Here is an 11,152-nt window from a genome sequence, read left to right as displayed (position 1 = left end):
TAAGAAACCATAGCAACATAGCAAAAAGCTCCGACCTCGGCCAACCAGATTTTGGACCCAATATCGACCGGATTGGCGTGGAATGAATTATTTATTGCACGTACACGTCCGACCACAAGTTGAGCCGGCTCCTGGGCCCATGACGGGGAGGTCCGTGTGTCAGTTTTATAGTACTGCAATCGAAAAGCCACCTCATACGGGTTTTGCCTCCAATTGCAAAGCCGCCTCGCAGGCCGTTCGTGAGCCTCTAATTAATTACGTCAAGATCTCGGGTCTCTCAAACGGGCTATTCGTTGCGGACGCTCCCTTAGACTTTGGCGGCATTCTACCCAGCCATGGAGACTACGAAGCGTTTGGATGGTATGAAAAGTTTGCTTTTTTCTTCCTCTACTGCCACAGAAGCAGAAGAATGTCGTCCGCAGCAGTTGGTGCATGCAGAGGAAGCGGTAAGGAATAGACACGGCCGGTGGTCAATCGTACCTCATTTAATCTGTCCACCATTCCCGGGTGCACTGGCATTGCCGGCAACGCTCAACATCGCACGGGTAATTAATTATCCCTTGAGCATTAACGCATCCCGCCCGGAATGTGTACAATGATCGAATGGAAAACTCAATGATCACATCGGTCACGGTAGACTGTCAGACGTCAAAGTCGGAACCGTGACGCGTTTGGTTTGAGGCGAACCACAGCACAATTTTTTCCATTTCATTTTCCGCGTAATGGCAACGCGAGACCTTTCTCGGGGGGAAAATGACTGAGTGATACTCGCTTCAAAAGGCGGCCTTTTTCTCGTACCTTATCAGAAACCGATAACGGCAGGCTGGTGGATGGTTCATTTTCAAAGCAAAGATCGAAGCGATCTGCCTAAGTTAATTAGTAACCATAAATGTCTTAATTGAATTCACTACCCGATCCCGACCGGTTGATTAAAGACCAAAGAAACCGCTCGTGCACCAGGATCCCTGATGTTTTTCACGCCAAATTCGTCCGATTTGCTAACGATAGTCAAATGATGGCTGGCTTACGTAGAAATTGATCTAATTTGGTTTTTGAAACACGGGCTCCAAGTACGGTGGCGGATTGGCGAATGGTTTTAATTAATTTTGAAAACCTTCTCACTTGCTCGCTTCCGTTTCATCAGCCGTGGAGCACTCGTTTGATTGGTTTGGAGTTTTATTGAATCAGGACACCCACCGACATGGAGCTTGTTGAACCTTCGTTTGTCATAAGCGAAGCAAATGCACGCCCGCTCCATTAAAGCCACGTTCATGCCTTCCATTGTTTCGCACGTTTTATCGCAAAAGAAGCGAAGACATCCTAAGAAATAAGCAATCTTCGATCCTGGAAAGCTTTCGATCGATATCGATACGCGTTCGGCATAGTAATGACACAGAGGAACCATTCCGTATCCATAACAGCCGACGTCATCACTTGTGAAAACTATGTTTTTGCTTCGTACGGAATGTGAAACATGAGAAGAATCCTTGACGCACCAGTGTGCGAGATGTTTTATTCAGCACTTATAACAAATAAACTACAACGATGGGCGTAAATTGACAACAAAGCAAACACCACATATACCACGCGGACACGCTGTGGTTCGAATCGTCACCATGTTAAGGACCACCGGATCGAACCGGAAGAGTTCTTTTCATCGTTGAACCTCTTTACCAAACCTTTGTTTGGATAATTATTATTCCAATTTCCTTAAATATACTTCTCATACTTACCGACACCAAAGAAAGGATATTATGCTAAATGGATCTAACCGAATGTCGCCTTTTCGATCATGATGACCAGTTGCTTAAAATCCCGCACCGGTGAGCGAACAAACAGAAGCAATCAATCAATCACATCTTCGCGTAGATTCTTAAGCTGAGGTGGCTTGCTCGTTTCTTGGTAGTCAGTGTTCCGGCTTCCTGATTTCTTTTCTTTTTTTTTCCCTTCCTAATTTCCTTTCACCATCAATTTCTCGATTTCGTCAATTTCAAACAACCCAGTGGGGTCTGCTGCGTTTTAAACACGCTTCTCCACCAACTACTGGACTTCTAGAGTAAAATGAGAGACAGTAAAGAAGTACAACCCCTTCTTTCCAGAGATTACATCTCGATGTCCACCGGGAATGCTGGGATTGGTTAAGAGATAGGGAGAGAGAGAGAGATGGATAGAGAGAAAGAGAGAGAGAGAGGAAAGAATGAGGCAGAAGTGTGACACATTATTCAAATGCGCGATAATCTGTTTGTCACTCACCGGCTTCTTCCTTTTGTATGTTGATAAAAGTCCCCTACCGACGCGTTGCGGAAAGCTACGGTGAGTTGGAAATGAAATGTAAATGAAAGGATACCGAGCCACCTGAAACCGACCCCGTTTCTAGTGATTCTGGGCCTACCAGCCCGCTGCGATGCGGACTGAGCTGCGGCAGATGCTTTGGGACGGGGCTAAGCTGATTTAAATTTATTGCCCTCCGATAGCGATCTGTCGTAAAACATCTTGTTTGACATTGATCGGATGTCATCATTAGCCGGGACCGGCTTCGGTCTAGGCGCGGTTCGGGCGAATTAGAGAAGCTGCCGAGGGCAGTGCTGCTTTCCACATCCTTTCCAGGCGCCCGGCGACGATGATCGATGGTGAACAGGTGCCGCACGAGGTGACTTTTTAATTGCTAAACTACTCACCGACATGAGCTTGATCGATAATTTAAAGCAAATCGTGGCGGATACACTTTTAATGGATGAAAACGATTCATATCGGTTAGGTAAATGTGGCGTGTTGCAGAACTACATTGGCAACTGTGCGAAACTGTGCGAGTTGCTAGTATTTTATGCTTCCGAAAAGGCAACGAATGAGCAATTAAGGTCCATCACGATAGGTTCTGTTCAGATTTTATTCAAGAATAAAAATAAGTTTAAAAAGCTAAAAAATCATAAAACATTGTGTACTGTAGAGGGAACGGTTTTCAATCATCTAAACCATAACGATGAACATTCATCGAGTGTCTTATCACAAGACAGCGCAATTAATCTCGCCCGTCTCGAAACACGTCTCGATCAATCAACAAATGCGTTTGGATACGATCGATGTGAGGCATAAGCATGCGTTTTCCACATGACACGTTTATCTAAGGTGTGTTGTGACGCTGGCTTTGTTCTAAGCTCCGTCCCTAAATGAGGCGAGGGAGTAATTTGATCGTCAAGCTAAATACATCAGCAAGCAAAACAGTAAGACAATACTGGCGTTGTTATTTTTACATCACAACTACTCCTCAGTGAATGTTCTGTTTCCTTCGAGGGAGCCCTCGCGACCTAAGGTTAGATTGTACGTATGGCGTGTGTTTGCTGTCGACGCACCAGAAACGTTACGCACTTTCCCGGTCGGTCGGCCGGAACGCGGAGAAGGATCGTCGCAAGCGTAAACACCCGGTGCAGTTTAGACACTTGTTGTTGTTGTTGTTGTGAGTAATTTGGGATGGTGCCCGGTGCCATATAGTGTTTTTGTTTCTTGAGCAAGCTGACGAACCGTTTTGCACCTTCTAATTGAACGTTTACTTTGGCACTGCAGGCACATCGTGCACACAGGCGATTGTATGCGGTTTACGACAATGAGTGACAGTGATCGATACGATGCAGGTTTGCTACTGGGGTTTAAAAGCCTGTCATTTGCCTCCCGACCATAGCATCGCTCGATGGACACGAATCGTACCCATGTATGTGCTTGTGCTTCCCAAGAGATTGTGGAGAAGAATTTTCCAAGGTGTACGCTTCACAAATCCGTACGTACCCATATGATGCCATCCTCGTGCGATAGCACGCAGCACATCGCGGTCCGAAACTCACCGAACCGTGCACAATGTTGCGTAACAGAACCGAATGCCTATAGGAAAAGCTGTCACTTGCAGGGCTTTCGGGCCGGTCCGTCCTCGTGAAAATCCATTAGCATTACACCGTTCCTTATTGTGTCGTTGCCGGGTGATTGTGTTTCGCCGTCCCGTGCTCTTCGCCGTTGTGCCCTTATCGTGCCTTGGTAGCCACCAGACACATCTTGAAAAGGATAAATCGATATCATCAAAATGAAAAGTTGCCTTCAGCCTAGCGAGCCTCACGGCTTTTGAGATAACTCAAAGACGTTGTTGACGTCAGCGGAGGCCAGGAGGAAAGGTCCACCATCAACGAAAGACGTCAATGAGCCGGATGAGGACACGGACGGCAACGAGGAACGTTGTGTGCGCGATTGACGAGCATGGTTATTATATTTATTTCAATGTAACATTTTCCTAACCTACGGACACCCTTCACGCTTAATTCCGCTTTATGAACCACTCAACAGCAACAAAAAAGAAGGAAGAAAGCATATTTTCCGATCAACTTGATAGCAATCCAAGCAAGCGACACGTTCCCTTTTTTCCCGGGTGCCAGGCCTGCAAAGGCGCAGACAAACAAACAAACATGATTAATTCCCGTGTTTGGCGCTGATAGGGCCACACGTCGTTGTCCTCATCGTTCTTTCGCGTTTCCATTGTGGTGCGTCCATACCACCCTTCATGCAACGTCGATGAAAGGGATGCTCTGTAAGGCAACGCCTACTCGATCAACTGCAGTGTTCCGGTTGCGGAAGTAAATTACAAGGATCACCCTGCATACCAGGAACACTGGCTGGATTGGCGGTGTTTGTGAAAAAAAGGCTGGTGAAAAGTGCGTTTGAAGGGTGTACTCTTCAAGTCGGTGCAGGATTCATGAGGATGCGGATCTAGTTCTCACGCAACAGTTGCAATTCTACTGTTACGTCGAGGAACGATACGTCCGCAATTCGGTGTCTGCTAGTGAGAGGGTCTCGTTTGCTCGTTTTGACTTTCCACCGACGTCACTAGTTTGCAACATAAATGCGTATGCCAGTAATAGGGACGGCGAGAATTGTCTTGAGGGACACGATCCAATGACGTCTGTAAACTACGACGTCAGGTTGAACGTATTGATGTGTCTGATTGTGACAGCGGCTGGGCGTCTGTCTGCTGGACATGGACTTTTGTGCATTCGGTAGACCAAACTCTAATCATTATGATTCTTTTTTCCTTCAGTACAATGTTTTCACCAGCGTTCGTGGATTTAGTTGCTGTACAACATGCGTTAAAAGATTCCTTTTTGTTTTGCACACTAATTCGTTAGATGACGCACTTATTTTAGTGCTGAGGTAGGTGTAATTCATCATTCCTAAACTCAATGGAGAGGTTTGCACTGTGTGACCTTTACAGTCGTGTTGTATCATAAATGCTCACACGATACGTAACAGGCATAACAATTATTTCGTTCGACCGTAATCGCTGTGATGGTGGTGCTAAATTTAAAATTTTGCCCCTTGAAAACAGTTCTACCCTCCGGTTCGCTTGAAAGTGTCACTGTCGAATGATTTGTCTTATGTTTTTACCTTCTTTGCTTCGTTTTTGTTTCTTTAGCTGTATTTGACATGAAATGTTATTCGTTTTAAGACAGTTCGAAGAACTTCTGGTTCTGATTTTTGCTTTCGTGGAAAAAGGAATATCATTTAAAAATTCTTCCGCAATCAAAACACCTTTATCATCCGTACAAAATGCAGTATTATTTTGTATTTTTCCCCACCATCACCCGAATGAGGCGCATTAAATTTGGAGGCTAGTGAGGTTCAAATTAATTTTTTTGGATATTTGTGAAGAAGTTTTTGCAAAATGATCGTAAGAAATATTAATTTCGAAGAGTCGCTTCTGGTTGATGTTAACTTCCCTCCACCAAACACTTTTCCTACGAATTCCTCATTTCCTTCATTTCAGGCCGCCCGTCATATTTATAACAGCCACTAGTCGTTTTTTTCTCTCGAAGCGACTCAAAAAAATAGGGAACCAAGACCAAAAATCAGACCCCAAAAATAACCAACATCCCTCTTTATTATTCAACGATTCATTAACGATCGTTTCGAATCGGGTTTGAATAGAATCCCGCAAAAGGATCCCTCTAGTCCTTACCGCCAATACCCACGTACCTGTCCTTCTGCCTGAAGCTCATCGCTCTAAAGGCCATTTCATTCATTCCCATTCATAAAGATTAGTTTCAGCGTTTTATTGTGACTGGGTGAGCATAAATTATAATCTCGCGCGATCACAACGCGCACTAGCCCCGAGTGATAGCGACCGTCTTTTGCCTGTTTTTGGTGCGTTCTGTGGAGCAGCGCACTCCAACGCCGGAAGAAGAGTTATCTAGCGCAAGAAATCTGACTCCAAAACAGGAGTAACGACATCGAGCTTCGAAACAACAAAACATTGGGATGAAAAAAAAAACATAGAAAATGGTCAGAACGATGGCACGATCTACGCTGCTATCTTTCCACCAAATCCGGCATTGATCCTAGCGATCGATGAGCTATCGATCGCTGGAATAAGTTATTTAAAATCGTATCTAAAACACGTGTTCTGAGGCGGATTAGATTTCTGCCTTCTTGGGGGACGCCACTCGACGACAAATCATCACCAACTGTTACTTCTTCCAACGGGTGAAAGCACACCGATCGTCATCCCATTGATGTTTTATCCGCTTCATCGGGCACCGGACCCGTCCCCGACGACCGACTGGAAACGGGTGAAACAAGAAATATGGAAATTGCTTTTTTGAGAAATCTAACGTTCGCTTTCCAACGGCCAGGGTGGGTATTTGCGTTTGTGCAATCGTACTCGCGATCGGCAATAATTTATCTTGCCGTACAGCGTAAGTAATCAATTACAACGCGCAAATGCAAACGATCATACCTTTCGGCGTCGAATCGCCCGGGTTTGCAATCGAATCCAACTCGAAGGAGACATCAATTAGCCGACAGTTCAATAAAAATGTCAATTATTTCAATAAGAGCGATTATGCGCCAAGGTGAGCTGGTATACCTTCGTTCCACTGCGGATGCGATGATTGCGTTTTGGGTTGGATTCTTTCCCGCTTTTTCCAAGGACATAAATGGAACCAACCTCTCGCACTCAAGGCTTAGCGCAAAGGGCGGAATGATGCAGCGCAGTGACGCTGAACGAAAGTTATGACCGTTCCAAGTACATCTAAATATCTGCCAACCGGCCGTTTTGTAGCAACACGGAGGACAAGTTAATTTCACAGGTGTCCGTCCGAACTAACCATGAAAGCCGAATGGGATCTTCTCGTGCTCCGGGATGGCAAATGGCTAGTTTATTGGACAGTCGAATTATAATTGAAGTCGCGCTGGTCGGGCCAAGCATCGATTCGTGTACGGTTTCGCAGGGCGCTCCATTCATGTCTTGTCCGCCCTGATCAACTTCTTGTATCGAACGGCACACGAAGAGCTACGAATGAGGCAAAAGCGACAAAACGCATCCATGCAGGACAAAATGTGGTTCAATCAGCAGCACAACATAACGCTCATATTAACAAATTTGTATCGTGCCACCTTCCCGACCTACCTCGGTGTACGGGTGCACTAACATGTTGAATGGGTGCATCTCGGCTCCAAACAGGTCCGAAGCAGTGGAAAACTTTTAAACATTACATGTGTGTTTGTGTTACTTCAGCTTTATGTAAATGTAGTCCAATGCTAAGGGATGAAAAGGAGCAACAGTTCGTTGAGTCTGTGATGCTGTGGAACAGTGGAAGTTTTGTACAATCAAAATTCAAAAGCAATGCCAACTGTCGCTAGATTTGTACCAAATTTGTCACTGTAATGTGTACTTTCGTAGACATCTTTAGTAGAATGTTTTTTTTTATCTTCGGTACTGATACGAGTTCTTCCAAGTTGGACTTCTTCACTTTCCTTTACACCCATAGTGCACTGCACTGCACAACGAAGAGCATCTTTCCATATTGAAAGTCCTACAACAAATCGTTGGGAGATGGTTGACAATTTGTGCCGTTTCGCAATACATCTTACTCGTGCATCTCCAACCGTCGTCTTCTAGGATGTTTCCGCGTGAGGTTAGGAAGCTCCATCCCATATGCATTATCCAGTTAATGTTGCGCGTGGTAGGTAGGATAAGGAGAGGAGTATCTTGTGGAATTGCAGTTGCGTATATGTATGCTCACGGCATGCAGTCGTATGCGGTTTCTTTCCCTGTTACCCGTATACGATGCAATTATTTCTACACAGCCCCAACTGCACTGTAACTTTGATAGTTAATAAACATATTTTATGCAATAAGTTTTTTTATTTCTTTTCCATCCTCTTGTGGCACGATGATGGGGTGAGTCTCAAGAGACGTTCCCTATTATTCCTGGTTGTGGAATTGCACGGTATAGAGCGGATTGATAAATTCGTTGCGTGCCTTGGTACCTTGCATGGTTTATGATCAACCGATGATGGTGACAGTTGAAATGGGTAGCCATCGATGGAAGAATATTAATATTTACAACAACACACAACAAAATGATCTTCTCCTACAGTACGACAGTTTTCTGGAAAACAAGATTAACAACAAATACGATTGTGAGTTAAACAGGTGGATCGTAAAGAAATCGTAAACGACCGAAACGCAAACAACACTTTTCACGTTCTGTTTCGTGAAATTGCCCCATTAAAATCTTATTATCCTTCAATCGAAAATCCATTTGCGATCGATTTTTAAACAACGCGCATAAATTTGACATCCAAACCATCTCGATGGAGAAAAAAAAGCGAAACGATTTCGTTGAGGCAATGAAATGTCTTCGTAAGGGCAAACTTTTACGGGAACTACGCGAACTTTGTGATGTGTTTTTCATTGGATTCATTGAGAAAAGCTTCACAGAACGATGATCCACTCACACATACACACCCACACAAACACACACACACAAGCAATTTCAATGCCCAACGATCAACTTCATCTTCATCAAAAGTGTCGTTGATGAAAAAAAAACACAAAACATAACAACAAACTAAAAACACACCAAGAGCATGACCGTAAACGGACGTTAAAACCGACCGGCATGGTGGATGGTGTTGGATCTATAAAACGAAAGAATTTATGAGCGTTTGATAGCTCGCCGTAGGGTGGAACTTTTGTCTCCACTTTGTTTCCATTGCGTGTGCTGTTGCGCGGAGTGTCGAGGAGTGTTTTCGGCCGGTTGTCTTCACCGAGAATGTCGCAGACGAGCTGTGGCCCAATCCGACGAGGCCCCAATTCTCGTCCCATCCAATAACTGGACGACCGCTGGGAATGTGTGAGAGCGATCTTCGAACCAGTTGACTGGCGAAGGAGCTTTCAGTGGGTTGTGCTGCTTCCCTTTCAACCGGGCTGTATGATTTCTCTTACTTCGGGTTTTATGTGTGTATACAAGTCGTTTCGATGTTCACCATAAAAACCGTCAATAAATTTCTACCCTATATATCGACAACGACGAGTTGACAAGAATCCTAACCACGACGACGGGAACTGGCTGTAAAGCAGAACAAGGAGTATTCTTGTTTTGGTTCTTTTTTCGTCTTGTTTTGTCTTGTTGCTTACTACAATACAATGCCGGCGCGCCATCTAGCGGAAATGAAGATAATCTGGGGAATAGCAGTTTGATGCCAACATCCAATTCGTAGCGTAGTGTCTGTTCGTTAGGATCCACGTCCGATAGTGAAGCGAGCCACTGACGGAACGAAACGACACTTTAAACAACCATAAAACGGTATTATGCGGTGGAAGTTGGTTGGATTTATTGTGACAAAACGACAAGACTCGGATGCCCATTTCTCAGCTAGGATTGAGTTTTGTCAATGAGTTCCCTCCCCATCCACGGTGAAAGACTCTCGGGAGCGTGTGAAACGAAGATGCTGATCACGCAAATCAAATGGGAAATTCAATGAATTGATTGAGAAAGAATTAACAGCGAACAACAATCAAACAATCGTGTCCGCGAGTGGAGCTATTTCCGTTTGCCATATTTCATCGGTAAGCCCAAACTCAGAGCTGAAGACGCCCATAAATGTTCATTATCATCATCGGATCACGGGATGATTGGATGCTTCATCATGGTTTGTTTCGCGGCCAGTACACTTCTACCCATTCTGATTTTTTCAACAGAGTTTGTGAATGAAAATTGGCCTACGAACGACCTTTTGCCACTTGGGCTGACTAATTTATGTTGATGAGCTTCACTTCATTCTCACTCTTTGCGATGCTGGTGTTGAGAGTTGCTTTGGAAAACGATTTATTGTTTTTTGTGGCCAGTTGTAGATTTGCAACATTCGTTTCACAATTATAGTAACATTTTAAATCAATTAAACTGCTGCTAAAACAAACACTCTGTGGCAAGCATATCCACAATGGTTCAATCGCGGATGAGAAGTTTTTTGGTTCTGTTTTCACGATTAATGCGCTGGAAATCTATTAAATCTATTTTGGTGTTTTACTTGCGAGTGAAAGCTACCTGGTGCTTGTTGCTTCATCAGTATCTGGCTTCCCTAGAATAGGTCATTTATTTTCTTCTCTGTTTTTTTCTTCCTCGTTACTTACCACTTTGGTAAGATTTGAGTTGGGCAAAGGTAGAACATCTTGTCTTAGGAAGAACTCACGTCCTACTTAAATATTTTAGTTAGTTAGTTCAAAGAATGAAAATACTTTTTTCTTGAGAAACTACTGAAAATTGATTTAACGTCTGAGATAAGCAATTCTTGTGCTCAATACTCCCTGCAGGAAAATGCTATTTAAGTCGCCATAATCAATATGCAGCTCACGTCTTTTTGGTGGTGATAACACCAAATGGTATCAAGGAATGGGTTCGTCACCTTGCAGCGTTACACAAGCAAAAGCTAGCCCACCTTTCCAATTGTTTATTAATGCAAACGACCGTTGGTGTGCAATTGAAACAAGCTACATCAATATAAATACAATACAGTGCGGAGTGGTTTTGTATGCTAATTGTCTTATCGCAAAATGCACATTTCGTTACATTGTTTTTCGTTCAATCGCCTGATCGTTCTACCGTCTGGTGGGCATGCTTGAGGGTCTACATAAAAATACAATTCTCATTTGCCTTGCTTTTTGTCATCATGATCAGTGCACGAGCAACAATTTGTTCTTGGTGAGGTCGGTTTCAAATGTAACGATTACGATAAAACATGATTAAATTAAGCACTTTCCTGGCATTGCACTAGCACTGATGGCCCCTTTTTCGAGATTCTTGAAATGCGCACAGGGCCTCTTCACTGTTGG

The sequence above is a fragment of the Anopheles funestus genome, chromosome 2RL, assembly GCF_943734845.2.
Source record: "Anopheles funestus chromosome 2RL, idAnoFuneDA-416_04, whole genome shotgun sequence".
In the NCBI taxonomy this organism is placed as follows: Eukaryota; Metazoa; Arthropoda; class Insecta; order Diptera; family Culicidae; genus Anopheles; species Anopheles funestus.
Note: the sequence above shows the minus strand (reverse complement) of the source record.